Below are 27,982 nucleotides of genomic sequence, written 5' to 3' on the forward strand. Positions count from 1 at the left end.
AACAAGGCTAAAGGAAAATCTGAGACAAAGAAATCTGACTTTTACCAGAGCTGACCAGAGGAAAGCACAAACACAGTCTCCCACTACCACAAATAATGCAGTCAAGTTTCCCACATTTGGGGAAATCACAGGGGTCAGCATACCCAAAATGCAATGAATGAACCTCACCCTGGGAGAAAAATCTTCATGACCATGGTATCTCCTATGCAAAATAAGTATGATTTGGAATAGGGCTGGGGAGGGCCGCTGCTCATGCACATCTCTGTCAAGTAAAGGAGATTCAACTGAGGCAGCACAAGGGAACTCTCATCTTGGGACAACAACTGCAGGGAGAACATATATTTTCAGATGAACATGGGAGGGCAGAAGGCTGCCTAATACTGAAGCACCCCCAAACAACAAACCAAATGCAACAACTAGTGCAAGCATTCCTGGGGGAAGGCCTGCCGCAAATGGATTTGCATATGGTGATGTCATCCAAGCAGTGGGTCAAAGTTGGCTTCAACCCTCGTCTGCATATGAAAAGAGAAAAGGGGCGTGCAGGGCATGGTGGCCTTTTGCGGCGCTTGGCTGACCCCTAGTTTGCATTAAACACCTCCACCCTCCTTTGGTGTGGGGCTCATGTTGGCTATGCCCCAGCCCCTGAAGCATTCAAGCTGATTTCTTGCAGCAGCTGGGCACTGTAACAGCTCCAGAGCTGCTCTGTAAGGCAAGTAAAAGGGTCTGGGCCCTGCAGCACTACCTGTAGATCGCATTGTGCGTTGGAAGGCACAAAGTAAGCAGACAGGAGGAGAAGTCAGGATAGTGCGCAAGGGCATAGAAGGGAGCGGCTCAAGAAAAGAGAAGTGGAAACAGACAGCAAACTAGGCTGGAGAGAGACCTGAGACAAAGAGATCTGAATTATACGAGAGCCGACCAGGGGAAACACAAATTATGCAGTCAAGTTTCCCACATTTGGGGAAATCGCAGGGGCAGCACACCCAGAGTGCAATGGGTGAGCCTTGCCCTGGGAGAAGCACCTTCATGATCATAGTATCTCACCTGGCAGGTAAGTAGGAGTTGGGCTAGAGCTGGGGAGGGTCGCTGTTCGGGCACCCCCCTGTCAAGTGAAAGAGATCCAACTGAGGCAGCACAAGGGAACTCTCGAAAGAAGAACAAGGCTAGAGGAAGATCTGAGACAAAGAAATCTGACTTTTTCCAGAGCTGACCAGAGGAAAGCACAAACACAGTCCCCCACTACCACAAATAATGCAGTCGAGTTTCCCACATTTGGGGAAATCACAGGGGTCAGCATACCCAGAATGCAATGAATGAACCTCACCTTGGGAGAACAATCTTCATGACCATGGTATCGCCTATGCAAAATAAGTATGATTTGGGATAGGGCTGGGGAGGGCCGCTGCTCAGGCACATCTCTGTCAAGTAAAGGAGATTCAACTGAGGCAGCACAAGGGAACTCTCATCTGGGGACAACAACTGCAGGGAGAACACATATTTTCAGATGAACATGTGAGGGCAGAAGGCTGCCTAATACTGAAGCACCCCCAAACAACAAACCAAATGCAACAACTAGTGCAAGCATTCCTGGGGGAAGGCCTGCAGCAGATGGATTTGCATATGGTGATGTCATCCAAGCAGTGGGTCAAAGTTGGCTTCAACCCTCGTCTGCATATGAAAAGAGAAAAGGGGCGTGCAGGGCATGGCGGCCTTTTGCAGCGCTTGGATGACCCCTAGTTCGCATTACACACCTCCACCCTCCTTCGGTGTGGGGCTCATGTTGGCTATGCCCCAGCCCCTGAAGCATTCAAGCTGATTTCTTGCAGCAGCTGGGCACTGTAACTGCTCCAGAGCTACTCTGTAAGGCAAGTAAAAGGGTGTGGGCCCTGCAGCACTACCTGTAGTTCGCATTGTGCGTTGGAAGGCACGAAGTAAGCAGACGGGAGAAGTCAGGATAGTGCGCAAGGGCATAGAAGGGAGCGGCTCAAGAAAAGAGAAGTGGAAACAGACAGCAAACTAGGCTGGAGAGAGACCTGAGACAAAGAGATCTGAATTATACGAGAGCCGACGAGGGGAAACACAAATTATGCAGTCACGTTTCCCACATTTGGGGAAATCGCAGGAGCAGCACACCCAGAGTGCAATGGTTGAGCCTTGCCCTGGGAGAAGCACCTTCATGATCATAGTATCTCACCTGGCAGGTAAGTAGGAGTTGGGCTAGAGCTGGGGAGGGTCGCTGCTCGGGTTCCCCCCTGTGAAGTGAAGGAGATCCAACTGAGGCAGCACCAGGGAACTCTCGAAAGAAGAACAAGGCTAGAGGAAGATCTGAGACAAAGAAATCTGACTTTTACCAGAGCTGACCAGAGGAAAGCACAAACACAGTCTCCCACTACCACAAATAATGCAGTCAAGTTTCCCACATTTGGGGAAATCACAGGGGTCAGCATACCCAAAATGCAATGAATGAACCTCACCCTGGGAGAAAAATCTTCATGACCATGGTATCTCCTATGCAAAATAAGTATGATTTGGAATAGGGCTGGGGAGGGCCGCTGCTCATGCACATCTCTGTCAAGTAAAGGAGATTCAACTGAGGCAGCACAAGGGAACTCTCATCTTGGGACAACAACTGCAGGGAGAACATATATTTTCAGATGAACATGGGAGGGCAGAGGACTGCCTAATACTGAAGCACCCCCAAACAACAAACCAAATGCAACAACTAGTGCAAGCATTCCTGGGGGAAGGCCTGCCGCAGATAGATTTGCATATGGTGATGTCATCCAAGCAGTGGGTCAAAGTTGGCTTCAACCCTCGTCTGCATATGAAAAGAGAAAAGGGGCGTGCAGGGCATGGTGGCCTTTTGCGGCGCTTGGCTGACCCCTAGTTTGCATTAAACACCTCCACCCTCCTTTGGTGTGGGGCTCATGTTGGCTATGCCCCAGCCCCTGAAGCATTCAAGCTGATTTCTTGCAGCAGCTGGGCACTGTAACAGCTCCAGAGCTGCTCTGTAAGGCAAGTAAAAGGGTGTGGGCCCTGCAGCACTACCTGTAGTTCGCATTGTGCGTTGGAAGGCACAAAGTAAGCAGACAGGAGGAGAAGTCAGGATAGTGCGCAAGGGCATAGAAGTAAGCGGCTCAAGAAAAGAGAAGTGGAAACAGACAGCAAACTAGGCTGGAGAGAGACCTGAGACAAAGAGATCTGAATTATACGAGAGCCGACCAGGGGAAACACAAATTATACAGTCAAGTTTCCCACATTTGGGGAAATCGCAGGAGCAGCACACCCAGAGTGCAATGGGTTAGCCTTGCCCTGGGAGAAGCACCTTCATGATCATAGTATCTCACCTGGCAGGTAAGTAGGAGTTGGGCTAGAGCTGGGGAGGGTCGCTGCTAGGGTACCCCCCTGTAAAGTGAAGGAGATCCAATTAAGGCAGCACAAGGGAACTCTCGAAAGAAGAACAAGGCTAGAGGAAAATCTGAGACAAAGAAATCTGACTTTTACCAGAGCTGACCAGAGGAAAGCACAAACACAGTCCCCCACTACCACAAATAATGCAGTTGAGTTTCCCACATTTGGGGAAATCACAGGGGTCAGCATACCCAAAATGCAATGAATGAACCTCACCCTGGGAGAAAAATCTTCATGACCATGGTATCTCCTATGCAAAATAAGTATGATTTGGAATAGGGCTGGGGAGGGCCGCTGCTCATGCACATCTCTGTCAAGTAAAGGAGATTTAACTGAGGCAGCACAAGGGAACTCTCATCTGGGGACAACAACTGCAGGGAGAACACATATTTTCAGATGAACATGGGAGGGCAGAAGGCTGCCTAATACTGAAGCACCCCCAAACAACAAACCAAATGCAACAACTAGTGCAAGCATTCCTGGGGGAAGTTCTGCAGAAGACGGATTTGCATACGGTGATGTCATCCAAGCAGTGGGTCAAAGTTGGCTTCAACCCTCATCTGCATATGAAAAGAGAAAAGGGGCGTGCAGGGCATGGCGGCCTTTTGCGGTGCTTGGATGACCCCTAGTTCGCATTAAACACCTCCACCCTCCTTTGGTGTGGGGCTCATGTTGGCCATGCCCCATCCCCTGGAGCATTCAAGCTGATTTCTTGCAGCAGCTGGGCACTGTAACAGCTCCAGAGCTGCTCTGTAAGGCAAGTAAAAGGGTGTGGGCCCTGCAGCACTACCTGTAGTTTGCATTGTGCATTGGAAGGCACAAAGTAAGCAGACGGGAGGAGAAGTCAGGATAGTGCACAAGGGTATAGAAGGGAGCGGCTGAAGAAAAGAGAAGTGGAAACAGACAGCAAACTAGGCTGGAGAGAGACCTGAGACAAAGAGATCTGAATTATACGAGAGCCGACCAAGGGAAACACAAATTATGCAGTCAAGTTTCCCACATTTGGGGAAATCGCAGGGGCAGCACACCCAGAGTGCAATGGGTGAGCCTTGCCCTGGGAGAAGCACCTTCATGATCATAGTATCTCACCTGGCAGGTAAGTAGGAGTTGGGCTAGAGCTGGGGAGGGTCGCTGTTCGGGCACCCCCCTGTCAAGTGAAAGAGATCCAACTGAGGCAGCACAAGGGAACTCTCGAAAGAAGAACAAGGCTAGAGGAAGATCTGAGACAAAGAAATCTGACTTTTTCCAGAGCTGGCCAGAGGAAAGCACAAACACAGTCCCCCACTACCACAAATAATGCAGTCGAGTTTCCCACATTTGGGGAAATCACAGGGGTCAGCATACCCAGAATGCAATGAATGAACCTCACCCTGGGAGAACAATCTTCATGACCATGGTATCGCCTATGCAAAATAAGTATGATTTGGGATAGGGCTGGGGAGGGCCGCTGCTCAGGCACATCTCTGTCAAGTAAAGGAGATTCAACTGAGGCAGCACAAGGGAACTCTCATCTGGGGACAACAACTGCAGGGAGAACACATATTTTCAGATGAACATGTGAGGGCAGAAGGCTGCCTAATACTGAAGCACCCCCAAACAACAAACCAAATGCAACAACTAGTGCAAGCATTCCTGGGGGAAGGCCTGCAGCAGATGGATTTGCATATGGTGATGTCATCCAAGCAGTGGGTCAAAGTTGGCTTCAACCCTCGTCTGCATATGAAAAGAGAAAAGGGGCGTGCAGGGCATGGCGGCCTTTTGCAGCGCTTGGATGACCCCTAGTTTGCATTACACACCTCCTCCCTCCTTCGGTGTGGGGCTCATGTTGGCTATGCCCCAGCCCCTGAAGCATTAAAGCTGATTTCTTGCAGCAGCTGGGCACTGTAACTGCTCCAGAGCTACTCTGTAAGGCAAGTAAAAGGGTGTGGGCCCTGCAGCACTACCTGTAGTTCGCATTGTGCGTTGGAAGGCACGAAGTAAGCAGACGGGAGAAGTCAGGATAGTGCGCAAGGGCATAGAAGGGAGCGGCTCAAGAAAAGAGAAGTGGAAACAGACAGCAAACTAGGCTGGAGAGAGACCTGAGACAAAGAGATCTGAATTATACGAGAGCCGACGAGGGGAAACACAAATTATGCAGTCAAGTTTCCCACATTTGGGGAAATCGCAGGAGCAGCACACCCAGAGTGCAATGGTTGAGCCTTGCCCTGGGAGAAGCACCTTCATGATCATAGTATCTCACCTGGCAGGTAAGTAGGAGTTGGGCTAGAGCTGGGGAGGGTCGCTGCTCGGGTTCCCCCCTGTGAAGTGAAGGAGATCCAACTGAAGCAGCACCAGGGAACTCTCGAAAGAAGAACAAGGCTAGAGGAAGATCTGAGACAAAGAAATCTGACTTTTACCAGAGCTGACCAGAGGAAAGCACAAACACAGTCCCCCACTACCACAAATAATGCAGTCGAGTTTCCCACATTTGGGAAAATCACAGGGGTCAGCATACCCAGAATGCAATGAATGAACCTAACCCTGGGAGAACAATCTTCATGACCATAGTATCTCCTATGCAAAATAAGTATGATTTGGGATAGGGCTGGTGAGGGCCGCTGCTCAGGCACATCTCTGTCAAGTAAAGGAGATTCAACTGAGGCAGCACAAGGGAACTCTCATCTGGGGACAACAACTGCAGGGAGACCACATCTTTTCAGATGAACATGGGAGGGCGGAAGGCTGCCTAATACTGAAGCACCATCAAATATCAAACCATGGCCCTCATTCCGAGTTGATCGCTCGCAAGGCGATTTTAGCAGAGTTACACACGCTAAGCCGCCGCCTACTGGGAGTGAATCTTAGCTTCTTAAAATTGCGACCGATGTATTCGCAATATTGCGATTACAAACTACTTAGCAGTTTCAGAGTAGCTTCAGACTTACTCTGCATCTGCGATCAGTTCAGTGCTTGTCGTTCCTGGTTTGACGTCACAAACACTCCCAGAGTTCGCCCAGACACTCCCCCGTTTCTCCGGCCACTCCTGCGTTTTTTCCGGAAACTGTAGCGTTTTTTCCCACACGCCCATAAAACGGCCTGTTTCCGCCCAGTAACACCCATTTCCTGTCAATCACATTACGATCGCCGGAGCGAAGAAAAATCCGTGAGTAAAAATACTTTCTTCATTGTAAAATTACTTGGCGCAGTCGCAGTGCGAATATTGCGCATGCGTACTAAGCAGAATTTCACTGCGATGCGATGAAATTTACAGAGCGAACGACTCGGAATGAGGGCCCATATGCAACAACTAGTACAAGCACTCCTGGGGGAAGGTCTGCAGCAGACGGATTTGCATACGGTGATGTAAATCCAAGCAGTGGGCCAAAGTTGACTGGAACCCTCATCTGCATATGAAAAGAGAAAAGGGGCATGCAGGGCATGGCGGCCTTTTGCAGTGCTTGGATGACCCCTAGTTCGCATTAAACACCCCCACCCTCCTTTGGTGTGGGGCTCATGTTGGCCATGCCCCATCCCCTGATGCATTCAAGCTGATTTCTTGCAGCAGCTGGGCACTGTAACAGCTCCAGAGCTGTTCTGTAAGGCAAGTAAAAGTGTGTGGGCCCTGCAGCACCACCTGTTGTTCGCATTGTGCGTTGGAAGGCACAAATTAAGCAGACGGGAGGAGAAGTCAGGATAGTGCGCAAGGGCATTCTTTTCTCTTAGTCCGGGGGCAAGGCTTCAAAATGGGGTCTGCAACGGAGGAGACACAGGGGGCGTGGTCACAGCAGCTTTTCTCTACAGTCTGCACCAGCAGGAGCCTACACCATTTTTTATGATCACGCTGAACTGCAGTGCGACTGCAATTACAGCATGGTCAAGAAGGGAGGCGTCATGCTGGGTGGCCATGCCCTGTCACTGTGCAGGAGCCAGCACCGCTCACACACTAGTCCCCGGGTGCAGCCCCAACCCCCGGGACACCCGGAGCAACAAAATGTAGATTCAGGCCACCAGGCCACGCCCCTACCTATGAAACCATGCCTCCTTTTTACCATTGCGCTGTTTATCTGCGCGCACTGCATTACAATCTCCCTCGCCACCTCTCTGGGTGTCACCAGTGATAGTGACACCTCTGCCATGCTTGTAGCAGCTGGTCCTAAGATCTACGCCTCAAGCCCTGAGTGTTTGCCCTTGTGACTTGTTGATCATCATAGCGAAGCAGATGCTTACAGAAAACTGCAGGGGCTTAGATTGAAAATAAAAACAATTGATGGGTATAAGGTAGAGAGGAGTGGGTTCGGTTCTCCGAGAACCGAATTCCCCACGAACTCCACGTGGTTTACATTGGTCCGAGGCAGGCTCGGTTGTTCCTGCCTGACTCGGAAAACCTGAACAAGGGAAAATGTCATCATCCCGCTGTCAGATTCTCGTGAGATTCGGATTCCATATAAAGAGCTGCGCGTTGCTGCCATTTTTACTCGTGCATTGAAGAGAGAGCGGAGAGGACGTGGCTATGTTCTCTCAGTGGAAATCTCAATATCAGTGCTCAGTATCAGTGGTTACTTATTGCTGCTCAGTAATACTAGTAGTGTGTCTCTCCTGCTCAGTGTCAGTTCTCAGTAGTATCCTCATCAGTGCTCAGTATCACTGCTCATTGTCTTGTGCTGCATTGTGGTGCTCAGCATACTACAGTACATTACTAATAGTCCAGTGCTGCATCTTGCTGCTCAGTGTCAGTTCTAGTATCCTCATCAGTGCTCACTATCACTGCTCATTGCATTGTGGTGTTCTGTATACTACAGTAACATAGTAATATAGTATATATAGAGGAGCGGGTTCGGTTCTCCGAGAACCGAATTCCCGACGAACTCCACGTGGTTTACACTGGTCCGAGGCAGGCTCGGTTGTTCCTGCCTGACTCGGAAAACCTGAACAAGGGAAAATGTCATCATCCCGCTGTCGGATTCTCGCGAGATTCGGATTCCATATAAAGAGCTGCGCGTTGCCGCCATTTTTACTCGTGCATTGAAGAGAGAGCGGAGAGGACGTGGCTATGTTCTCTCAGTGGAAATCTCAATATCAGTGCTCAGTATCAGTGGTTACTTATTGCTGCTCAGTAATACTAGTAGTGTGTCTCTCCTGCTCAGTGTCAGTTCTCAGTAGTATCCTCATCAGTGCTCAGTATCACTGCTCATTGTCTTGTGCTGCATTGTGGTGCTCAGCATACTACAGTACATTACTAATAGTCCAGTGCTGCATCTTGCTGCTCAGTGTCAGTTCTAGTATCCTCATCAGTGCTCACTATCACTGCTCATTACATTGTGGTGTTCTGTATACTACAGTAACATAGTAATATAGTAACATATGGTAACATAGTTTTTGAGGTTGAATAGAGGCAAATTGCCCATCGTGTTCAACCTGATTTAAGTTGTGATGATTCTACATACTTGCTGAATAATGTTTTATGACTAGTTAGCTACTATAACTCATGTTACCCCCGGATTAACCATGTTGATATTTTAAGTATTATAACCTTGGATAGCTTTTTCATTCAGAAATGTATCCATTCCTTTTTTAAATCCAATTACAGAGTCCGCCATTACCACCTTCCCTGGCAGGGAATTCCACATCCTGATTGCCCTAACAGTGAAGATCATAGTATCTCACCTGGCAGGTAAGTAGGAGTTGGGCTAGAGCTGTGGAGGATTGCTGCTCGGGCACCCCCTGTCAAGTGAAGGAGATCCAACTGAGGCAGCACAAGGGAACTCTCGAAAGAAGAACAAGGCTAGAGGAAGATCTGAGACAAAGAAATCTGACTTTTACCAGAGCTGACCAGAGGAAAGCACAAACACAGTCCCCCACTACCACAAATAATGCAGTCGAGTTTCCCACATTTGGGGAAATCACAGGGGTCAGCATACCCAGAGTGCAATGAATGAACATCACCCTGGGAGAACAATCTTCATGACCATGGTATCTCCTATGCAAAATAAGTATGATTTGGGATAGGGCTGGGGAGGGCCGCTGCTCAGGCACATCTCTGTCAAGTAAAGGAGATTCAACTGAGGCAGCACAAGGGAACTCTCATCTGGGGACAACAACTGCAGGGAGAACACATATTTTCAGATGAACATGGGAGGGCAGAAGGCTGCCTAATACTGAAGCACCCCCAAACAACAAACCAAATGCAACTACTAGTGCAAGCATTCCTGGGGGAAGGCCTGCAGCAGACGGATTTGCATATGGTGATGTCATCCAAGCAGTGGGTCAAAGTTGGCTTCAACCCTCGTCTGCATATGAAAATAAAAAAGGGGTGTGCAGGGCATGGCTGCCTTTTGCGGCGCTTGGATGACCCCTAGTTCGCATTAAACACCTCCACCCTCCTTCGGTGTGGGGCTCATGTTGGCTATGCCCCAGCCCCTGAAGCATTCAAGCTGATTTCTTGCAGCAGCTGGGCACTGTAACAGCTCCAGAGCTGCTCTGTAAAGCAAGTAAAAGGGTGTGGGCCCTGCAGCACTACCTGTAGTTTGCATTGTGCATTGGAAGGCACAAAGTAAGCAGACGGGGAAGTCAGGATAGTGCACAAGGGCATAGAAGGGAGCGGCTGAAGAAAAGAGAAGTGGAAACAGACAGCAAACTAGGCTGGAGAGAGACCTGAGACAAAGAGATCTGAATTATACGAGAGCCGACCAGGGGAAACACAAATTATGCAGTCAAGTTTCCCACATTTGGGGAAATCGCAGGGGCAGCACACCCAGAGTGCAATGGGTGAGCCTTGCCCTGGGAGAAGCACCTTCATGATCATAGTATCTCACCTGGCAGGTAAGTAGGAGTTGGGCTAGAGCTGGGGAGGGTCTCTGCTCGGGCACCCCCCTGTCAAGTGAAGGAGATCCAACTGAGGCAGCACAAGGGAACTCTCAAAAGAAGAACAAGGCTCTGAAACAAAGAAATCTGACTTTTACCAGAGCTGACCAGAGGAAAACACAAACACAGTCCCCCACTACCACAAATAAAGCAGTCGAGTTTCCCACATTTGGGGAAATCACAGGGGTCAGCATACCCAGAATGCAATGAATGAACCTCACCCTGGGAGAATAATCTTCATGACCATGGTATCTCCTATGCAAAATAAGTATGATTTGGGATAGAGCTGGGGAGGGCCGCTGCTCAGGCACATCTCTGTCAAGTTAAGGAGATTCAACTGAGGCAGCACAAGGGAACTCTCATCTAGGGACAACAACTGCAGGGAGAACACATATTTTCAGATGAACATGGGAGGGCAGAAGGCTGCCTAATACTGAAGCACCCCCAAACAACAAACCAAATGCAACAACTAGTGCAAGCATTCCTGGGGGAAGGCCTGCCGCAGATGGATTTGCATATGGTGATGTCATCCAAGCAGTGGGTCAAAGTTGGCTTCAACCCTCGTCTGCATATGAAAACAGAAAAGGGGCGCGCAGGGCATGGTGGCCTTTTGCTGCGCTTGTCTGACCCCTAGTTTGCATTAAACACCTCCACCCTCCTTCGGTGTGGGGCTCATGTTGGCTATGCCCCAGCCCCTGAAGCATTCAAGCTGATTTCTTGCAGCAGCTTGGCACTGCAACAGCTCCAGAGCTGCTCTGTAAGGCAAGTAAAAGGGTGTGGGCCCTGCAGCACTACCTGTAGTTTGCATTGTGCATTGGAAGGCACAAAGTAAGCAGACGGGAGGAGAAGTCAGGATAGTGCACAAGGGTATAGAAGGGAGCGGCTGAAGAAAAGAGAAGTGGAAACAGACAGCAAACTAGGCTGGAGAGAGACCTGAGACAAAGAGATCTGAATTATACGAGAGCCGACCAGGGGAAACACAAATTATGCAGTCAAGTTTCCCACATTTGGGGAAATCGCAGGAGCAGCACACCCAGAGTACAATGGGTGAGCCTTGCCCTGGGAGAAGCACCTTCATGATCATAGTATCTCACCTGGCAGGTAAGTAGGAGTTGGGCTAGAGCTGGGGAGGGTCGCTGCTCGGGCACCCCCCTGTAAAGTGAAGGAGATCCAACTGAGGCAGCACAAGGGAACTCTCGAAAGAAGAACAAGGCTAAAGGAAAATCTGAGACAAAGAAATCTGACTTTTACCAGAGCTGACCAGAGGAAAGCACAAACACAGTCTCCCACTACCACAAATAATGCAGTCAAGTTTCCCACATTTGGGGAAATCACAGGGGTCAGCATACCCAAAATGCAATGAATGAACCTCACCCTGGGAGAAAAATCTTCATGACCATGGTATCTCCTATGCAAAATAAGTATGATTTGGAATAGGGCTGGGGAGGGCCGCTGCTCATGCACATCTCTGTCAAGTAAAGGAGATTCAACTGAGGCAGCACAAGGGAACTCTCATCTTGGGACAACAACTGCAGGGAGAACATATATTTTCAGATGAACATGGGAGGGCAGAAGGCTGCCTAATACTGAAGCACCCCCAAACAACAAACCAAATGCAACAACTAGTGCAAGCATTCCTGGGGGAAGGCCTGCCGCAGAGGGATTTGCATATGGTGATGTCATCCAAGCAGTGGGTCAAAGTTGGCTTCAACCCTCGTCTGCATATGAAAAGAGAAAAGGGGCGTGCAGGGCATGGTGGCCTTTTGCGGCGCTTGGCTGACCCCTAGTTTGCATTAAACACCTCCACCCTCCTTTGGTGTGGGGCTCATGTTGGCTATGCCCCAGCCCCTGAAGCATTCAAGCTGATTTCTTGCAGCAGCTGGGCACTGTAACAGCTCCAGAGCTGCTCTGTAAGGCAAGTAAAAGGGTCTGGGCCCTGCAGCACTACCTGTAGATCGCATTGTGCGTTGGAAGGCACAAAGTAAGCAGACAGGAGGAGAAGTCAGGATAGTGCGCAAGGGCATAGAAGGGAGCGGCTCAAGAAAAGAGAAGTGGAAACAGACAGCAAACTAGGCTGGAGAGAGACCTGAGACAAAGAGATCTGAATTATACGAGAGCCGACCAGGGGAAACACAAATTATGCAGTCAAGTTTCCCACATTTGGGGAAATCGCAGGGGCAGCACACCCAGAGTGCAATGGGTGAGCCTTGCCCTGGGAGAAGCACCTTCATAATCATAGTATCTCACCTGGCAGGTAAGTAGGAGTTGGGCTAGAGCTGGGGAGGGTCGCTGTTCGGGCACCCCCCTGTCAAGTGAAAGAGATCCAACTGAGGTAGCACAAGGGAACTCTCGAAAGAAGAACAAGGCTAGAGGAAGATCTGAGACAAAGAAATCTGACTTTTTCCAGAGCTGACCAGAGGAAAGCACAAACACAGTCCCCCACTACCACAAATAATGCTGTCGAGTTTCCCACATTTGGGGAAATCACAGGGGTCAGCATACCCAGAATGCAATGAATGAACCTCACCTTGGGAGAACAATCTTCATGACCATGGTATCGCCTATGCAAAATAAGTATGATTTGGGATAGGGCTGGGGAGGGCCGCTGCTCAGGCACATCTCTGTCAAGTAAAGGAGATTCAACTGAGGCAGCACAAGGGAACTCTCATCTGGGGACAACAACTGCAGGGAGAACACATATTTTCTGATGAACATGTGAGGGCAGAAGGCTGCCTAATACTGATGCACCCCCAAACAACAAACCAAATGCAACAACTAGTGCAAGCATTCCTGGGGGAAGGCCTGCAGCAGATGGATTTGCATATGGTGATGTCATCCAAGCAGTGGGTCAAAGTTGGCTTCAACCCTCGTCTGCATATGAAAAGAGAAAAGGGGCGTGCAGGGCATGGCGGCCTTTTGCAGCGCTTGGATGACCCCTAGTTCGCATTACACACCTCCACCCTCCTTCGGTGTGGGGCTCATGTTGGCTATGCCCCAGCCCCTGAAGCATTCAAGCTGATTTCTTGCAGCAGCTGGGCACTGTAACTGCTCCAGAGCTACTCTGTAAGGCAAGTAAAAGGGTGTGGACCCTGCAGCACTACCTGTAGTTCGCATTGTGCGTTGGAAGGCACAAAGTAAGCAGACGGGAGAAGTCAGGATAGTGCGCAAGGGCATAGAAGGGAGCGGCTCAAGAAAAGAGAAGTGGAAACAGACAGCAAACTAGGCTGGAGAGAGACCTGAGACAAAGAGATCTGAATTATACGAGAGCCGACGAGGGGAAACACAAATTATGCAGTCAAGTTTCCCACATTTTGGGGAAATCGCAGGAGCAGCACACCCAGAGTGCAATGGTTGAGCCTTGCCCTGGGAGAAGCACCTTCATGATCATAGTATCTCACCTGGCAGGTAAGTAGGAGTTGGGCTAGAGCTGGGGAGGGTCGCTGCTCGGGTTCCCCCCTGTGAAGTGAAGGAGATCCAACTGAGGCAGCACCAGGGAACTCTTGAAAGAAGAACAAGGCTAGAGGAAGATCTGAGACAAAGAAATCTGACTTTTACCAGAGCTGACCAGAGGAAAGCACAAACACAGTCTCCCACTACCACAAATAATGCAGTCAAGTTTCCCACATTTGGGGAAATCACAGGGGTCAGCATACCCAAAATGCAATGAATGAACCTCACCCTGGGAGAAAAATCTTCATGACCATGGTATCTCCTATGCAAAATAAGTATGATTTGGCATAGGGCTGGGGAGGGCCGCTGCTCATGCACATCTCTGTCAAGTAAAGGAGATTCAACTGAGGCAGCACAAGGGAACTCTCATCTTGGGACAACAACTGCAGGGAGAACATATATTTTCAGATGAACATGGGAGGGCAGAAGACTGCCTAATACTGAAGCACCCCCAAACAACAAACCAAATGCAACAACTAGTGCAAGCATTCCTGGGGGAAGGCCTGCCGCAGATGGATTTGCATATGGTGATGTCATCCAAGCAGTGGGTCAAAGTTGGCTTCAACCCTCGTCTGCATATGAAAAGAGAAAAGGGGCGTGCAGGGCATGGTGGCCTTTTGCGGCGCTTGGCTGACCCCTAGTTTGCATTAAACACCTCCACCCTCCTTTGGTGTGGGGCTCATGTTGGCTATGCCCCAGCCCCTGAAGCATTCAAGCTGATTTCTTGCAGCAGCTGGGCACTGTAACAGCTCCAGAGCTGCTCTGTAAGGCAAGTAAAAGGGTGTGGGCCCTGCAGCACTACCTGTAGTTCGCATTGTGCGTTGGAAGGCACAAAGTAAGCAGACAGGAGGAGAAGTCAGGATAGTGCGCAAGGGCATAGAAGGGAGCGGCTCAAGAAAAGAGAAGTGGAAACAGACAGCAAACTAGGCTGGAGAGAGACCTGAGACAAAGAGATCTGAATTATACGAGAGCCGACCAGGGGAAACACAAATTATACAGTCAAGTTTCCCACATTTGGGGAAATCGCAGGAGCAGCACACCCAGAGTGCAATGGGTTAGCCTTGCCCTGGGAGAAGCACCTTCATGATCATAGTATCTCACCTGGCAGGTAAGTAGGAGTTGGGCTAGAGCTGGGGAGGGTCGCTGCTCGGGTACCCCCCTGTAAAGTGAAGGAGATCCAACTAAGGCAGCACAAGGGAACTCTCGAAAGAAGAACAAGGCTAGAGGAAAATCTGAGACAAAGAAATCTGACTTTTACCAGAGCTGACCAGAGGAAAGCACAAACACAGTCCCCCACTACCACAAATAATGCAGCTGAGTTTCCCACATTTGGGGAAATCACAGGGGTCAGCATACCCAAAATGCAATGAATGAACCTCACCCTGGGAGAAAAATCTTCATGACCATGGTATCTCCTATGCAAAATAAGTATGATTTGGAATAGGGCTGGGGAGGGCCGCTGCTCATGCACATCTCTGTCAAGTAAAGGAGATTTAACTGAGGCAGCACAAGGGAACTCTCATCTGGGGACAACAACTGCAGGGAGAACACATATTTTCAGATGAACATGGGAGGGCAGAAGGCTGCCTAATACTGAAGCACCCCCAAACAACAAACCAAATGCAACAACTAGTGCAAGCATTCCTGGGGGAAGTTCTGCAGAAGACGGATTTGCATACGGTGATGTCATCCAAGCAGTGGGTCAAAGTTGGCTTCAACCCTCATCTGCATATGAAAAGAGAAAAGGGGCGTGCAGGGCATGGCGGCCTTTTGCGGTGCTTGGATGACCCCTAGTTCGCATTAAACACCTCCACCCTCCTTTGGTGTGGGGCTCATGTTGGCCATGCCCCATCCCCTGAAGCATTCAAGCTGATTTCTTGCAGCAGCTGGGCACTGTAACAGCTCCAGAGCTGCTCTGTAAGGCAAGTAAAAGGGTGTGGGCCCTGCAGCACTACCTGTAGTTTGCATTGTGCATTGGAAGGCACAAAGTAAGCAGACGGGAGGAGAAGTCAGGATAGTGCACAAGGGTATAGAAGGGAGCGGCTGAAGAAAAGAGAAGTGGAAACAGACAGCAAACTAGGCTGGAGAGAGACCTGAGACAAAGAGATCTGAATTATACGAGAGCCGACCAAGGGAAACACAAATTATGCAGTCAAGTTTCCCACATTTGGGGAAATCGCAGGGGCAGCACACCCAGAGTGCAATGGGTGAGCCTTGCCCTGGGAGAAGCACCTTCATGATCATAGTATCTCACCTGGCAGGTAAGTAGGAGTTGGGCTAGAGCTGGGGAGGGTCGCTGTTCGGGCACCCCCCTGTCAAGTGAAAGAGATCCAACTGAGGCAGCACAAGGGAACTCTCGAAAGAAGAACAAGGCTAGAGGAAGATCTGAGACAAAGAAATCTGACTTTTTCCAGAGCTGGCCAGAGGAAAGCACAAACACAGTCCCCCACTACCACAAATAATGCAGTCGAGTTTCCCACATTTGGGGAAATCACAGGGGTCAGCATACCCAGAATGCAATGAATGAACCTCACCCTGGGAGAACAATCTTCATGACCATGGTATCGCCTATGCAAAATAAGTATGATTTGGGATAGGGCTGGGGAGGGCCGCTTCTCAGGCACATCTCTGTCAAGTAAAGGAGATTCAACTGAGGCAGCACAAGGGAACTCTCATCTGGGGACAACAACTGCAGGGAGAACACATATTTTCAGATGAACATGTGAGGGCAGAAGGCTGCCTAATACTGAAGCACCCCCAAACAACAAACCAAATGCAACAACTAGTGCAAGCATTCCTGGGGGAAGGCCTGCAGCAGATGGATTTGCATATGGTGATGTCATCCAAGCAGTGGGTCAAAGTTGGCTTCAACCCTCGTCTGCATATGAAAAGAGAAAAGGGGCGTGCAGGGCATGGCGGCCTTTTGCAGCGCTTGGATGACCCCTAGTTTGCATTACACACCTCCTCCCTCCTTCGGTGTGGGGCTCATGTTGGCTATGCCCCAGCCCCTGAAGCATTCAAGCTGATTTCTTGCAGCAGCTGGGCACTGTAACTGCTCCAGAGCTACTCTGTAAGGCAAGTAAAAGGGTGTGGGCCCTGCAGCACTACCTGTAGTTCGCATTGTGCGAGACCCCTAGTTCGCATTAAACACCCCCACCCTCCTTCGGTGTGGGGCTCATGTTGGCCATGCCCCAGCCCCTGAAGCATTCACGCTGATTTCTTGCAGCAGCTGGGCACTGTAACAGCTCAAGAGCTGCTCTATAAGGCAAGTAAAAGGGTGTGGGCCCTGCAGCACTACCTGTAGTTTGCATTGTGCATTGGAAGGCACAAAGTAAGCAGACGGGAGGAGAAGTCAGGATAGTGCACAAGGGTATAGACGGGAGGGGCTCAAGAAAAAAGAAGTGGAAACAGACAGCAAACTAGGCTTCCAATGCACAATGCAAACTACAGGTAGTGCTGCAGGGCCCACACCCTTTTACTTGCCTTACAGAGCAGCTCTGGAGCTGTTTAATCACTCAATTGGATTTTTCTGCCAGCATAATTTTTCTCTTACGTCCTAGAGGATGCTGGGGACTCCGTAAGGATAGACGGGCTCCGCAGGAGACATGGGCACTTTAAGAAAGACTTTAGATCTGGGTGTGCACTGGCTCCTCCCTCTATGCCCCTCCTCCAGACCTCAGTTTACTACTGTGCCCAGAGGAGACTGGGTGCTTTTCAGGGAGCTCTCCTGAGTTTCCTGACAGAAAGTATATTTGTTAGATTTTTTTATTTTCAGGGAGCCTGCTGGCAACAGACTCCCTGCATCGAGGGGCGGAGGGGAGAGATGCACACCTACTTCTGTGAGTTGATAGGCTCTGCTTCTTAGGCTACTGTACAGCATTAGCTCCAGAGGGATCGGTACGCAGGTCTCACCCTCGCCGTCCGTCCCAGAGCCGCGCCGCCGTCCCCCTCGCAGAGCCGGAAGATAGAAGCCGGGTGAGTATGAGAAGAAAAGAAGACTTCAGAGGCGGCGGAAGACTTCATGATCTTCACTGAGGTAACGCACAGCAGTAAAGCTGTGCTCCATTGCTCCAATACACCTCACACACGGCAGTCAGTGTAAGGGTGAAGGGCGCAGGGGGGACGCCCTGGGCAGCAATATAGACCTCTCTTTGGCAAAATAAATATATATGCAGCTAGGCACTGTATATATATATAAGAGCCCCCGCCATTTTTTTACTATATTTGAGCGGGACAGAAGCCCGTCGCTGAGGGGGTGGGGCTTCTCCCTCAGCACTCACCAGCGCCATTTTCTCCACAGCACCGCTGATGGGAAGCTCCACGGACTCTCCCCTGCTTATACCACGGTAGAAAGAGGGTCTTAAAGAAGAGGGGGGCACATAATTAGGCGCATATATATATATGGAAATACAGCGCTACTGGGTAAACATAAAATTATTGTGTTTTTTTCCTGGGTCATATAGCGCTGGGGTGTGTGCTGGCATACTCTCTCTCTCTGTCTCTCCAAAGGGCCTTGTTGGGGAACTGTCCTCAGATAAGAGGATTCCCTGAGTGTATGGTGTGTCGGTACACGTGTGTCGACATGTCTGAGGTAGAAGGCTCTCCTAGAGAGGAGCAGGAGCAAATTAATGTGGTGTCTCCATCGACAACGCCGACACCTGACTGGATGGATATGTGGAATGTTTTAAGTGCTAATGTAAACTTATTACACAAGAGATTAGACAAAGCTGAAGCTAGGGAACAGTCAGGGAGTCAACCCATGCCTGTCCCTATGTCGCAGGGACCTTCGGGGTCTCAAAAGCGCCCACTATCCCAAATAGTTGACACAGATACCGACACAGATTCTGACTCCAGTGTCGACTACGATGATGCAAAGTTACAGCCAAAATTGGCTAAATGTATTCGATATATGATTATTGCAATAAAAGATGTTTTGCACATCACAGAGTCCCCTGTCCCTGACACGAGGGTACACATGTATAAGGGAAAGAAACCTGAGATAACCTTTCCCCCCTCACATGAGTTGAACGAATTATGTGAAAAAGCTTGGGAATCTCCAGACAAAAAGCTGCAGATTCCCAAAAGGATTCTTATGGCGTATCCTTTCCCGCCAATGGACAGGATACGGTGGGAATCCTCCCCTAGGGTGGATAAAGCATTGACACGCTTATCCAAAAAGGTAGCGCTGCCATCCCAGGATACGGCTACCATCAGGGACCCTGCTGACCGCAAGCAGGAGGTTACCCTAAAGTCCATTTACACACATTCTGGTACCTTACTCAGACCGGCAATTGCGTCGGCCGGGGTTGTAGCGCGGTGGCAGCATGGACAGATACCTTATCAGCAGAGATTGAGACCCTAGATAAGGATGCTATGTTATTGACCATAGGGCATATAAAAGATGCTGTCCTATATATGAGAGATGCTCAAAGTGACATTAGTCTACTGGGTTCTAGAATAAACGCTATGTCGATTTCTGCTAGACGAGTCCTATGGACCCGGCAATGGACAGGTGATGCCGACTCAAAAAGGCATATGGAGGTTTTACCTTACAGGGGTGAGGAATTGTTTGGGAAAGGTCTCTCGGACCTAGTCTCCACAGCTACAGCTGGTAAATCAAATTTTTTGCCTTATATTCCCTCACAGCCTAAGAAAGCACCACATTATCAAATGCAGTCCTTTCGATCACAGAGAAACAAGAAAGTACGAGGTGCGTCCTTTCTTGCCAGAGGTAAGGGCAGAGGGAAGAAGCTGCACAACACAGCTAGTTCCCAGGAACAGAAGTCCTCCCCGGCCTCTACAAAATCCACCGCATGACGCTGGGGCTCCGCTAAAGGAGTCCGCCCAGTTGAGGGCACGTCTTCGAGTTTTCAGCCACATCTGGGTTCATTCGCAGGTGGATCCCTAGGCAATAGAAATTGTTTCTCAGGGTTACAAGCTGAAATTCGAAGAGGTGCCTCCTCGCCGGTTTTTCAAATCGGCCCTACCATCTTCTCCCCAGGAAAGGGAGATAGTATTAAATGCAATTCACAAATTGTATCTTCAACATATGCAGATGAGGGTTCCAGCCAACTTTGGCCCACTGCTTGGATGACATCACCGTATGTAAATCCGTCTTCTGCAGACCTTCTCCCAGGAATGCTTGTACTAGTTGTTGCATTTGGTTTGTTGTTTGGGCGTGCTTCAGTATTAGGCAGCCTTCTGCCCTCCCATGTTCATCTGAAAATATGTGTTCTCCCGGCAGTTGTTGTCCCCAGATGAGAGTTCCCTTGTGCTGCCTCAGTTGAATCTCCTTTACTTGACAGAGATGTGCCTGAGCAGCGGCCCTCCCCAGCCCTATCTCAAATCATACTTATTTTGCATAGGAGATACCATGGTCATAAAGATTGTTCTCCCAGGGTGAGGTTCATTCATTGCATTCTGGGTATGCTGACCCCTGTGATTTCCCCAAATGTGGGAAACTCAACTGCATTATTTGTGGTAGTGGGGCACTGTGTTTGTGTTTTCCTCTTGTCAGCTCTGGTAAAAGTCAGATTTCTTTGTCTCAGATCTTCCTCTAGCCTTGTTCTTCTTTCGAGAGTTCCATTGTGCTGCCTCAGTTTGATCTCCTTCACTTGACAGGGGGGTACCCGAGCAGCGACCCTCCCCAGCTCTAGCCCAACTCCTACATACCTGCCAGGTGAGATACTATGATCATGAAGGTGCTTCTCCCAGGGCAAGGCTCACCCATTGCACTCTGGGTGTGCTGCTCCTGCGATTTCCCCAAATGTGGGAAACTTGACTGCATAATTTGTGTTTCCCCTGGTCGGCTCTCGTATAATTCAGATCTCTTTGTCTCAGGTCTCTCTCCAGCCTAGTTTGCTGTCTGTTTCCACTTCTGTTTTCTTGAGCCGCTCCCTTCTATGCCCTTGCGCACTATCCTGACTTCTCCCGTCTGCTTACTTTGTGCCTTCCAACGCACAATGCGAACTACAGGTAGTGCTGCAGGGCCCACACCCTTTTACTTGCCGTACAGAGCAGCTCTGGAGCTGTTACAGTGCCCAGCTGCTGCAAGAAATCAGCTTGAATGCTTCAGGGGCTGGGGCATAGCCAACATGAGCCCCACACCGAAGGAGGGTGGAGGTATTTAATGCGAACTAGGGGTCATCCAAGCACCGCAAAAGGCCGCCATGCCCTGCATAACCCTTTTCTCTTTTCATATGCAGATGAGGGTTCCAGCCAACTTTGGCCCACTGCTTGGATGACATCACCGTATGCAAATCCGTCTTCTGCAGACCTTCTCCCAGGAATGCTTTTACTAGTTGTTACATTTGGTTTGTTGTTTGGGGGTGCTTCAGTATTAGGCAGCCTTCTGCCCTCCCATGTTCATCTGAAAATATGTGTTCTCCCTGCAGTTGTTGTCCCCAGATGAGAGTTCCCTTGTGCTGCCTCAGTTGAATCTCCTTTACTTGACAGAGATGTGCCTGAGCAGCGGCCCTCCCCAGCCCTATCCCAAATCATACTTATTTTGCATAGGAGTTTCCATGGTCATGAAGATTGTTCTCCCAGGGTGAGGTTCATTCATTGCATTCTGGGTATGCTGACCCCTGTGATTTCCCCAAATGTGGGAAACTCGACTGCATTAATTGTGGTAGTGGGGGACTGTGTTTGTGCTTTCCTCTGGTCAGCTCTGGTAAAAGACAGATTTCTTTGTCTCAGATCTTCCTCTAGCCTTGTTCTTTTTTCGAGAGTTTCCTTGTGCTGCCTCAGTTGGATCTCCTTCACTTGACAGGGGGGTGCCCGAGCAGCGACCCTCCCCATCTCTAGCCCAACTCCTACTTACCTGCCAGGTGAGATACTATGATCATGAAGGTGCTTCTCCCAGGGCAAGGCTCACCCATTGCACTCTGGGTGTGCTGCTCCTACGATTTCCCCAAATGTGGGACACTTGACTGCATAATTTGTGTTTCCTCTAGTCGGCTACTCGTATAATTCAGATCTCTTTGTCTCAGGTCTCTCTCCAGCCTAGTTTGCTGTCTGTTTCCACTTCTCTTTTCTTGAGCCGCTGCCTTCTATGCCCTTGTGCACTCTCCTGACTTCTCCTGTCTGCTTACTTTGTGCCTTCCAACGCACAATGCAAACTACAGGTAGTGCTGCAGGGCCCACACCCTTTTACTTGCCTTTCAGAGCAGCTCTGGAGCTGTTACAGTGCCCAGCTGCTGCAAGAAATCAGCTTGAATGCTTCAGGGGCTGGGGCATAGCCAACATGAGCCCCACACCGACGGAGGGTGGAGGTGTTTAATGCGAACTAAGGGTCATCCAAGCGCCGCAAAAGGCCGCCATGCCCTGCATACCCCTTTTCTCTTTTCATATGCAGATGAGGGTTCCAGCCAACTTTGGCCCACTGCTTGGATGACATCACCGTATGCAAATCCGTCTTCTGCAGACCTTCCCCCAGGAATGCTTGTACTAGTTGTTGCATTTGGTTTGTTGTTTGGGGTGCATTAGGCAGCCTTCTGCTCTCCCATGTTCATCTGAAAATATGTGTTCTCCCTGCAGTTGTTGTCCCCAGATGAGAGTTCCCTTGTGCTGCCTCAGTTGAATCTCCTTTACTTGACAGAGATGTGCCTGAGCAGCGGCCCTCCCCAGCCCTATCCCAAATCATACTTATTTTGCATAGGAGATACCATGGTCATGAAGATTGTTCTCCCAGGGTGAGGTTCATTCATTGCATTCTGGGTATGCTGACCCCTGTGATTTCCCCAAATGTGGGAAACTCGACTGCATTATTTGTGGTAGTGGGGGACTGTGTTTGTGCTTTCCTCTGGTCAGCTCTGGTAAAAGTCAGATTTCTTTGTCTCAGATCTTCCTCTAGCCTTGTTTTTTTTCGAGAGTTTCCTTGTGCTGCCTCAGTTGGATCTCCTTCACTTGACAGGGGGGTATCCGAGCAGCGACCCTCCCCAGCTCAAGCCCAACTCCTACTTACCTGCCAAGTGAGATACTATGATCAGGAAGGTGCTTCTACCAGGGCAAGGCTCACCCATTGCACTCTGGGTGTGCTGCTCCTACGATTTCCCCAAATGTGGGACACTTGACTGCATAATTTGTGTTTCCTCTGGTCGGCTACTCGTATAATTCAGATCTCTTTGTCTCAGGTCTCTCTCCAGCCTAGTTTGCTGTCTGTTTCCACTTCTCTTTTCTTGAGCCCCTGCCTTCTATGCCCTTGTGCACTCTCCTGACTTCTCCTGTCTGCTTACTTTGTGCCTTCCAACGCACAATGCAAACTACAGGTAGTGCTGCAGGGCCAACACCCTTTTACTTGCCTTACAGAGCAGCTCTGGAGCTGTTACAGTGCCCAGCTGCTGCAAGAAATCAGCTTGAATGCTTCAGGGGCTGGGGCATAGCCAACATGAGCAGCAAGATGCAGCACTGGACTATTAGTAATGTACTGTTGTATGCTGAGCACCACAATGCAGCACAAGACAATGAGCAGTGATACTGAGCACTGATGAGGATACTACAGAGAACTGACACTGAGCAGGAGAGACACACTACTAGTATTACTGAGCAGCAATAAGTAACCACTGATACTGGGCACTGATATTGAGATTTCCACTGAGAGAACATAGCCACGTCCTCTCCGCTCTCTCTTCAATGCACGAGTAAAAATGGCGGCAACGCGCAGCTCTTTATATGGAATCCGAATCTCGCGAGAATCCGACAGCGGGATGAAGACATTTTCCCTTGTTCAGGTTTTCCGAGTCAGGCGGGAACAACCGAGCCTGCCTCGGACCAGTGTAAACCACGTGGAGTTCGTCGGGAATTCGGTTCTCGGAGAACCGAACCCGCTCCTCTATATATACTATATTACTATGTTACTGTAGTATACAGAACACCACAATGCAATGAGCAGTGATAGTGAGCACTGATGAGGATACTAGAACTGACACTGAGCAGCAAGATGCAGCACTGGACTATTAGTAATGTACTGTAGTATGCTGAGCACCACAATGCAGCACAAGACAATGAGCAGTGATACTGAGCACTGATGAGGATACTACTGAGAACTGACACTGAGCAGGAGAGACACACTACTAGTATTACTGAGCAGCAATAAGTAACCACTGATACTGAGCACTGATATTGAGATTTCCACTGAGAGAACATAGCCACGTCCTCTCCGCTCTCTCTTCAATGCACGAGTAAAAATGGCAGCAACGCGCAGCTCTTTATATGTTACAGTGCCCAGCTGCTGCAAGAAATCAGCTTGAATGCTTCAGGGGATGGGGCATGGCCAACATGAGCCCCACACCAAAGGAGGGTGGGGGTGTTTAATGCAAACTAGGGGTCATCCAAGCACTGCAAAAGGCCGCCATGCCCTGCATGCCCCTTTTCTCTATGGAATCCGAATCAGCATGAATGCTTCAGGGGATGGGGCATGGCCAACATGAGCCCCACACCAAAGGAGGGTGGGGGTGTTTAATGCGAACTAGGGGTCATCCAAGCACTGCAAAAGGCCGCCATGCCCTGCATGCCCCTTTTCTCTTTTTATATGCAGATGAGGGTTCCAGCCAACTTTGGCCCACTGCTTGGATGACATCACCATATGCAAATCCTTCTGCTGCAGACCTTCCCCCAGGAATGCTTGTACTAGTTGTTGGATATGGTTTGATATTTGATGGTGCTTCAGTATTAGGCAGCCTTCCGCCATCCCATGTTCATCTGAAAAGATGTGGTCTCCCTGCAGTTGTTGTCCCCAGACGAGAGTTCCCTTGTGCTTCCTCAGTTGAATCTCCTTAACTTGACGGGGGAGGGGCTGCCCGAGCTGCCACCCTCCCCAGCCCTATCCCAACTCATACTTATTTTACATATTAGATCTCTTGATCATGAAGATTGTTCTCACAGGGTGAGGTTCATCCATTATATTTTAAAATAGGAAGGTACAAATTACATATTTGAATTGCATCTATGTGCTGGATTCAAATGTCCCCCCCCCCTTCCTTTCTCAATTGTGCCCGTCAGCAGCTATTCTAAGGTTGCTGCCAATGGGTGTGACACATTCATTTCTTCTGTGGGGTACACTGGACTCCACAAGGATTCACATTGGGGTGTAGAGTAGGATCTTGATCTGAGGCACCAACCGGCTCAAAGCTTTTGACTGTTCCCAAGAAGCTCAGTGCATTCTCCTCTATAACCCCGCTTCCATGAACAGGGAGCTCAGTTTGTAGTTGGTGCCTTCAGTAGCAGGCCAATTAACAGGGGCCTGCCTCAGGCAGCCTATTCTTAGCTATTAATTTTGACAAGAAAAGAAGAACTTGTTTTATGAGAATCTACAAGGGCTGCAGCAGGCTAGGTCTAATAGACATCTTTACTGCAGCTTCATCACTCCCAGCGGCGCTGTATACTCCCGTGCCCTGGTTGCTGGGTCACTGCAGCGGAGGCTCCGGTTTCATCCTAAGGTCAGTCACACACACACCACCCTTCCGGATCACGAGGCCGCTGATGAAGGGGAGCGAGGCCGTAGGGGGTGGGCCGTGTGCGCACTGCGGTGGACACTGATTACTGGGCAGCCGCTCCACTAGCCACCAGGTACAGTTAAGGAGCACAGGTCTGGGGGTTTTTCTCCTATATTAACCCAATTTTGTACTGCCCGCAGCGCATTGTGATAGGTAATAGGGCCTGATTCAGGTTGGATTGCAATCACAATAAGCGATCCAACTGCAAAAATTGCTAAGAGCATACGCATGTGCCTGCATTTTCTGCGGCACCCCGCAGAGAATGTGATCGCCTCTGCCTGTCAATCGGGGCGGGGAAGGGGGGGAGAGGTGGGTCAGCAACACTCCATTTCCAAGTCAGGGATGGAGCGGTGCGGGGGCAAGGCTTCAAAATGGGGTCTGCAACGGAGGAGACACAGGGGGCGTGGTCACAGCGGCTGTATGACATCACATTCAGCCGCTGTGATCACAAAAATGGTGGCGGCTTCCTGCGCGCACATACAGTCTGCACCAGCAGGAGCCTACACCATTTTTTATGATCACGCTGAACTGCAGTGCGACTGCAATTACAGCATGGTCAAGAAGGGAGGCGTCATGCTGGGTGGCCATGCCCTGTCACTATGCAGGAGCCAGCACCGCTCACACACTAGTCCCCGGGTGCAGCCCCCAACCCCCGGGACACCCGGAGCAACAAAATGTAGATTCAGGCCACCAGGCCACGCCCCTACCTATGAAACCATGCCTCCTTTTTACCATTGCGCTGCTTATCTGCGCGCACTGCATTACAATCTCCCTCGCCACCTCTCTGGGTGTCACCAGTGATAGTGACACCTCTGCCATGCTTGTAGCAGCTGGTCCTAAGATCTACGCCTCACACCCTGAGTGTTTGCCCTTGTGACTTGTTGATCATCATAGCGAATCAGATGCTTACAGAAAACTGCAGGGGCTTAGATTGAAAATAAAAAAAATTGATGGGTATAAGGTAGAGAGGAGCGGGTTCGGTTCTCCGAGAACCGAATTCCCCACGAACTCCACGTGGTTTACACTGGTCCGAGGCAGGCTCAGTTGTTCCCGCCTGACTCGGAAAACCTGAACAAGGGAAAATGTCATCATCCCGCTGTCGGATTCTTGCGAGATTCGGATTCCATAGAGAAAAGGGGCATGCAGGGCATGGCGGCCTTTTGCAGTGCTTGGATGACCCCTTGTTCGCATTAAACACCCCCACCCTCCTTTGGTGTGGGGCTCATGTTGGCCATGCCCCATCCCCTGAAGCATTCAAGCTGATTTCTTGCAGCAGCTGGGCACTGTAACAGCTCCAGAGCTGCTCTGTAAGGCAAGTAAAAGGGTGTGGGCCCTGCAGCACCACCTGTAGTTCGCATTGTGCGTTGGAAGGCACAAAGTAAGCAGACGGGAGGAGAAGTCAGGATAGTACACAAGGGCATCCTTTTCTCTTAGTCCGTAGAGGATGCTGGGGTCACATTAAGAACCATGGGGTATAGACGGGATCCGCAAGAGACATGGGCACTTTAAGACTTTCAAAGGGTGTGAACTGGCTCCTCCCTCTATGCCCCTCCTCCAGACTCCAGTTATAGGAACTGTGCCCAGGGAGACGGACATTTCGAGGAAAGGATTTATAGTTAACCTGAGGTGAGCATCTTACCAGCTCACACCTTAAGCATGCCGCAGAACGTGGCATTCAACAGAACACAAGCCAACGGCATGAACAATTGCAGCAAAAAGCTGACCAGAACCGTAACACAACATGTGTATAACCACAAGTAATAACTGCAGACACAGTATGGACTGGGACGGGTGCCCAGCATCCTCTACGTACTAAGAGAAAAGGATTTACCGGTAGGTATTAAAATCCTATTTTCTCATACGACCTAGAGGATGCTGGGGTCACATTAAGAACCATGGGGTTATACCAAAGCTCTTGAACGGGTGGGAGAGTGCGTACGACTCTGCAGCACCGAATGACCCAACTTGAGGTTATCATCAGCCAAGGTATCAAACTTGTAAAACTTAGCAAAAGTGTTTACTAAATAGCTGCTCGGCAAAGTTGCAATGCCGAGACTCCCCGACCAGCTGCCCAGGATGAACCCACCTTTCTAGTAGAATGGGTCTTCACCTAATTCAGTAACGGCAATCCTGCCGTGGAATGAGCATGCTGAATCTTACCACAGATCCAGCGCATAATGGTCTGCATGGAAGCAGGACACCCAATCATGTTGGGAGCATACAGGACAAACAGAGCCTCTGTTTTCCTAATCTGAACCGTTCTGGTGACATAAATTTTCAAAGTTCTGACCACAGCCAGAGACTTTGACTCAACGAAGGTGTCAGTGGCCAAAGGCACCATGTGGAAAGATGAACCACCTTCGGCAGAAATTGTTGACGTGTCCTCAATTCTGCTCTATCTTCATGAAAGATCAAATAAAGGCTCTTGTGATACTGCATGGTTTGTACTGTTTTCCATGTGCTCCCAGATCTTTCAAGCAAGTAGCATGGTCAAGAAAGTTCTGTTTGAAAAGAAACAAACATTTACTGTCATTGTTATGCAAATAAACTTACATTAAAGCTAACAAGAAAGCACACTCGTTCTGTCTTTAAACTGATAAAAGAAACCCCAATAATATGGGGCATGCAAAAATTGAGATAAAACTCAGTTTTGCTCCTCTCCACGGAAATCTTTAATAAAAGGCGAAATATTTGTTAGTTCTGAAGAGAAACCAGAGCATGACCAAGATTCCACCTGTCGCCTGAGTGCCATGCCAGCAGTTCTCATTCAGCTCAAAGTGAGCACCCAA

The 27,982-nt window shown here is 49.7% G+C and overlaps 28 non-coding genes and 3 pseudogenes across 28 annotated transcripts; 6 read left to right on the forward strand and 25 right to left on the reverse strand.

Moving 5' to 3' along the window:
- Nucleotides 1–55: 55 nt before the first annotated feature.
- LOC135005722 (U1 spliceosomal RNA) lies at nt 56–219 on the reverse strand. The gene has a single exon (XR_010206249.1). It is a non-coding gene; the product is annotated as a U1 spliceosomal RNA (small nuclear RNA).
- Nucleotides 220–893: 674 nt separating this feature from the next.
- LOC135005781 (U1 spliceosomal RNA) lies at nt 894–1,056 on the reverse strand. The gene has a single exon (XR_010206306.1). It is a non-coding gene; the product is annotated as a U1 spliceosomal RNA (small nuclear RNA).
- Nucleotides 1,057–1,208: 152 nt separating this feature from the next.
- Nucleotides 1,209–1,372, reverse strand: LOC135005693 (U1 spliceosomal RNA). Its single transcript, XR_010206221.1, has one exon. It is a non-coding gene; the product is annotated as a U1 spliceosomal RNA (small nuclear RNA).
- A 698-nt stretch (nt 1,373–2,070) lies between these two features.
- LOC135005970 (U1 spliceosomal RNA) lies at nt 2,071–2,206 on the reverse strand (annotated as a pseudogene).
- Nucleotides 2,207–2,358: 152 nt separating this feature from the next.
- Nucleotides 2,359–2,522, reverse strand: LOC135005723 (U1 spliceosomal RNA). Its single transcript, XR_010206250.1, has one exon. It is a non-coding gene; the product is annotated as a U1 spliceosomal RNA (small nuclear RNA).
- A 674-nt stretch (nt 2,523–3,196) lies between these two features.
- On the reverse strand, nt 3,197–3,359 carry LOC135005892 (U1 spliceosomal RNA). The gene has a single exon (XR_010206410.1). It is a non-coding gene; the product is annotated as a U1 spliceosomal RNA (small nuclear RNA).
- A 152-nt stretch (nt 3,360–3,511) lies between these two features.
- On the reverse strand, nt 3,512–3,675 carry LOC135005581 (U1 spliceosomal RNA). The gene has a single exon (XR_010206115.1). It is a non-coding gene; the product is annotated as a U1 spliceosomal RNA (small nuclear RNA).
- A 674-nt stretch (nt 3,676–4,349) lies between these two features.
- Nucleotides 4,350–4,512, reverse strand: LOC135005826 (U1 spliceosomal RNA). The gene has a single exon (XR_010206349.1). It is a non-coding gene; the product is annotated as a U1 spliceosomal RNA (small nuclear RNA).
- Nucleotides 4,513–4,664: 152 nt separating this feature from the next.
- On the reverse strand, nt 4,665–4,828 carry LOC135005640 (U1 spliceosomal RNA). Its single transcript, XR_010206170.1, has one exon. It is a non-coding gene; the product is annotated as a U1 spliceosomal RNA (small nuclear RNA).
- A 698-nt stretch (nt 4,829–5,526) lies between these two features.
- Nucleotides 5,527–5,662, reverse strand: LOC135005925 (U1 spliceosomal RNA; annotated as a pseudogene).
- Nucleotides 5,663–5,814: 152 nt separating this feature from the next.
- On the reverse strand, nt 5,815–5,978 carry LOC135005585 (U1 spliceosomal RNA). Its single transcript, XR_010206119.1, has one exon. It is a non-coding gene; the product is annotated as a U1 spliceosomal RNA (small nuclear RNA).
- A 3,239-nt stretch (nt 5,979–9,217) lies between these two features.
- LOC135006057 (U1 spliceosomal RNA) lies at nt 9,218–9,381 on the reverse strand. The gene has a single exon (XR_010206515.1). It is a non-coding gene; the product is annotated as a U1 spliceosomal RNA (small nuclear RNA).
- Nucleotides 9,382–10,051: 670 nt separating this feature from the next.
- On the reverse strand, nt 10,052–10,214 carry LOC135005782 (U1 spliceosomal RNA). Its single transcript, XR_010206307.1, has one exon. It is a non-coding gene; the product is annotated as a U1 spliceosomal RNA (small nuclear RNA).
- A 142-nt stretch (nt 10,215–10,356) lies between these two features.
- LOC135005681 (U1 spliceosomal RNA) lies at nt 10,357–10,520 on the reverse strand. Its single transcript, XR_010206209.1, has one exon. It is a non-coding gene; the product is annotated as a U1 spliceosomal RNA (small nuclear RNA).
- Nucleotides 10,521–11,194: 674 nt separating this feature from the next.
- LOC135005848 (U1 spliceosomal RNA) lies at nt 11,195–11,357 on the reverse strand. The gene has a single exon (XR_010206368.1). It is a non-coding gene; the product is annotated as a U1 spliceosomal RNA (small nuclear RNA).
- Nucleotides 11,358–11,509: 152 nt separating this feature from the next.
- LOC135005724 (U1 spliceosomal RNA) lies at nt 11,510–11,673 on the reverse strand. Its single transcript, XR_010206251.1, has one exon. It is a non-coding gene; the product is annotated as a U1 spliceosomal RNA (small nuclear RNA).
- A 674-nt stretch (nt 11,674–12,347) lies between these two features.
- LOC135005861 (U1 spliceosomal RNA) lies at nt 12,348–12,510 on the reverse strand. The gene has a single exon (XR_010206380.1). It is a non-coding gene; the product is annotated as a U1 spliceosomal RNA (small nuclear RNA).
- Nucleotides 12,511–12,662: 152 nt separating this feature from the next.
- On the reverse strand, nt 12,663–12,826 carry LOC135005740 (U1 spliceosomal RNA). The gene has a single exon (XR_010206266.1). It is a non-coding gene; the product is annotated as a U1 spliceosomal RNA (small nuclear RNA).
- Nucleotides 12,827–13,524: 698 nt separating this feature from the next.
- Nucleotides 13,525–13,661, reverse strand: LOC135005953 (U1 spliceosomal RNA; annotated as a pseudogene).
- A 152-nt stretch (nt 13,662–13,813) lies between these two features.
- On the reverse strand, nt 13,814–13,977 carry LOC135005725 (U1 spliceosomal RNA). Its single transcript, XR_010206252.1, has one exon. It is a non-coding gene; the product is annotated as a U1 spliceosomal RNA (small nuclear RNA).
- A 674-nt stretch (nt 13,978–14,651) lies between these two features.
- Nucleotides 14,652–14,814, reverse strand: LOC135005894 (U1 spliceosomal RNA). Its single transcript, XR_010206412.1, has one exon. It is a non-coding gene; the product is annotated as a U1 spliceosomal RNA (small nuclear RNA).
- Nucleotides 14,815–14,966: 152 nt separating this feature from the next.
- On the reverse strand, nt 14,967–15,130 carry LOC135005593 (U1 spliceosomal RNA). The gene has a single exon (XR_010206127.1). It is a non-coding gene; the product is annotated as a U1 spliceosomal RNA (small nuclear RNA).
- A 674-nt stretch (nt 15,131–15,804) lies between these two features.
- LOC135005827 (U1 spliceosomal RNA) lies at nt 15,805–15,967 on the reverse strand. The gene has a single exon (XR_010206350.1). It is a non-coding gene; the product is annotated as a U1 spliceosomal RNA (small nuclear RNA).
- A 152-nt stretch (nt 15,968–16,119) lies between these two features.
- On the reverse strand, nt 16,120–16,283 carry LOC135005641 (U1 spliceosomal RNA). The gene has a single exon (XR_010206171.1). It is a non-coding gene; the product is annotated as a U1 spliceosomal RNA (small nuclear RNA).
- A 3,763-nt stretch (nt 16,284–20,046) lies between these two features.
- LOC135005654 (U1 spliceosomal RNA) lies at nt 20,047–20,210 on the forward strand. The gene has a single exon (XR_010206184.1). It is a non-coding gene; the product is annotated as a U1 spliceosomal RNA (small nuclear RNA).
- A 152-nt stretch (nt 20,211–20,362) lies between these two features.
- On the forward strand, nt 20,363–20,525 carry LOC135005868 (U1 spliceosomal RNA). Its single transcript, XR_010206387.1, has one exon. It is a non-coding gene; the product is annotated as a U1 spliceosomal RNA (small nuclear RNA).
- A 671-nt stretch (nt 20,526–21,196) lies between these two features.
- On the forward strand, nt 21,197–21,360 carry LOC135005664 (U1 spliceosomal RNA). The gene has a single exon (XR_010206193.1). It is a non-coding gene; the product is annotated as a U1 spliceosomal RNA (small nuclear RNA).
- Nucleotides 21,361–21,512: 152 nt separating this feature from the next.
- On the forward strand, nt 21,513–21,676 carry LOC135005878 (U1 spliceosomal RNA). The gene has a single exon (XR_010206397.1). It is a non-coding gene; the product is annotated as a U1 spliceosomal RNA (small nuclear RNA).
- A 664-nt stretch (nt 21,677–22,340) lies between these two features.
- On the forward strand, nt 22,341–22,504 carry LOC135005835 (U1 spliceosomal RNA). Its single transcript, XR_010206356.1, has one exon. It is a non-coding gene; the product is annotated as a U1 spliceosomal RNA (small nuclear RNA).
- A 151-nt stretch (nt 22,505–22,655) lies between these two features.
- Nucleotides 22,656–22,819, forward strand: LOC135005983 (U1 spliceosomal RNA). The gene has a single exon (XR_010206457.1). It is a non-coding gene; the product is annotated as a U1 spliceosomal RNA (small nuclear RNA).
- A 4,978-nt stretch (nt 22,820–27,797) lies between these two features.
- On the reverse strand, nt 27,798–27,913 carry LOC135006045 (U5 spliceosomal RNA). The gene has a single exon (XR_010206503.1). It is a non-coding gene; the product is annotated as a U5 spliceosomal RNA (small nuclear RNA).
- Between the last annotated feature and the right edge of the window lie 69 nt (nt 27,914–27,982).

The sequence above is a fragment of the Pseudophryne corroboree genome, unplaced genomic scaffold (genome assembly GCF_028390025.1).
Source record: "Pseudophryne corroboree isolate aPseCor3 unplaced genomic scaffold, aPseCor3.hap2 scaffold_207, whole genome shotgun sequence".
Lineage (NCBI taxonomy): Eukaryota > Metazoa > Chordata > Amphibia > Anura > Myobatrachidae > Pseudophryne > Pseudophryne corroboree.